The following is a 2,040-nucleotide window of genomic DNA, read 5'->3' as shown; positions in this document are numbered from 1 at the left end:
TTCTGATGTGTGATAAATTTTTAAGCTTGTCAATTGTGGATGATGGTTACAACTTTTATTAAATTACTACTCTGAGTAAATAAAGAGGAAGTTGATACACACACAAAAAAACAAGAGCTTCTCTGATGGCTCAGATGGTTAACAATCTGCCTTCTCAGTCAGACACAACTGAGTGATTAACACAGTCAACACACCCTGATATAAAATTCTTCAGGCAGAGGCTTACAGAGGGCACTGTTCTTGCTTTCTGCATCTACACCGGGACCATTAAGGGAAATGGAAGTGAAAGTCACTCAGTCGTGTCCGACTCTTTGTGACCTCATGGAATTCCCCAGGCCAGAACACTGGAGTGGGTAGCCTTTCCCTTCTCCAGGGAATCTTCCCAACCCAAGTATTGAACCTAGGTCTCCCACATGGCAGGCAGATTCTTTACAAGTTGAACCACAAGGGAAGCCAGTGAGTGGTGATTTGAGAGGGCAGGATCTCTCCAACACCCACAATGATTCTGAGTATTGGGGACAGAAAAAAGTGGCAAATGACAAATCAGGAGTAAGATGATGTTGACACTAGTTAATCCTAAGAGGAAGCATGGGGGACAGAGAGGGTCCAGAAAACATTTTACAGCCATGGAAAAATCGTGGACAATTAGACAACCTTATTCTACTTAACAGAGACACCTGAGGCTAGGTTTTTCCTTGGTTGAACAATTCCAACTACAGTGACACTGAGATTAGATGCAGTGGTAGTTAAACTAGTTACTCAGTTGTGTCTGACTCTTTGTGACCCCATGGACTGTATGTAGTCCACGAGGCACCTCTGTCCATGGATTCTCCAGAGAACACTGGAGTGGGTTGCCATTCCTTTCTCCAGGGGATCTTCCTGATCCAGGGATTGAACCTGGGTCTCCCTCACTGGCAAGCAGATTTTTTACCATCTGAGCCACACAGAAGCATAACCGATGAATAATTACACAAATTGACCAAAGTTTCCCTAGCCTTGATATACTTTCTTTAAAGGTGATTATTAAGTTCCCAAGTTGTGAAATTTGAAAATCAACCCCAGTCCAGGGCTCTGTTGAGGGAGGGATGAAGAGCTATTTAGGGTGATGTTCCAAGCCTTCCCTGTGGGGATGGGAGTCTCTGGTCTGGAGCAGAGCCCCTGCCAATGACTTCGGGTAGACAACTTCACAAGCCCTAAACTGCTACTGGGATGTCTGCCCAGGCTACACACTGGATCTGTTTCTGCGTGTACACCTCGGTACATGACCTTACTTGTGAAATGACTTAATGACTCATCAGACTTATTGCAGTTTCCTCAGGACCACCACAGGACATGACCATTCCCATGCTACATCCTGTCCCTTCCTTTCCTCCTGCCCTTTCAGAGGACAGACTGCTCATCAGTTATGACAATCCAGGCCAGTCAGCACCCCCGCCCAGTCAGGCTGGAGCCTGAGACCCTGCTCCCTGTCAGTCAAAGCTCAACCTAGGGATCACATTTAGCAAATGGCCCTCTTCTCATCCCTGATCTGGGCAGCCATGGCCAAAAGATGGTGAAGAAGAGAGGGAACGATGGGTACTCAGGAGAAGCCTGGCCCTGTGTGTGTGGGATGACTTCTTCCTCTGACTTCCGCCAAAGCCAAGAGTCTGACCTGATAGAAATTAAGGAAAAAGAAAAAGAAATTATGTGGGGAATATTCAAAACTATGACCCAGTTTCTTTTAATGATCATTGCACGGTCTTGATAAGTAATTCTATTTGGAAGGTTTTTTACACTGAAAGATAAAATCCTTTCCTCATTAGATTGTTTTTAAAAACAACCACTTCCTGGGTCCTCACTCCTTGCCCTGGCACCTGCCTTGAGAAGCAGAGCATCACGTGGTTGGGTTCCCTTGGCTCCAAGCTGGTTTTGCCTTGTTTTGCTTCATGGGTTTTGAACACAAGCCCTAGGCTTGAGCCCAACCTGGCATGTTCCCCAAGGGTACTGACAAAAGCTCAGCCTTGATGTCAGAACAATTTTCATTGCGTGGTAATCCCATTA

The 2,040-nt window shown here is 45.7% G+C and overlaps 1 long non-coding RNA gene across 1 annotated transcript in view; it reads right to left on the bottom strand.

Moving 5' to 3' along the window:
- Positions 1 to 69: 69 nt before the first annotated feature.
- LOC112443730 (uncharacterized) overlaps positions 70 to 2,040 on the bottom strand; it is a 31,985-nt gene continuing 30,014 nt past the window's right edge. The window contains exon 4 of the long non-coding RNA XR_003032142.2: positions 70 to 1,651. This is a non-coding gene — a long non-coding RNA (uncharacterized lncRNA). The remainder of the gene's footprint in view (positions 1,652 to 2,040) is intronic.

This window comes from Bos taurus, chromosome 23 (genome assembly GCF_002263795.3).
Source record: "Bos taurus isolate L1 Dominette 01449 registration number 42190680 breed Hereford chromosome 23, ARS-UCD2.0, whole genome shotgun sequence".
Classification (NCBI taxonomy): Eukaryota; Metazoa; Chordata; class Mammalia; order Artiodactyla; family Bovidae; genus Bos; species Bos taurus.
This window is presented reverse-complemented; position numbering and strand designations above follow the sequence as displayed.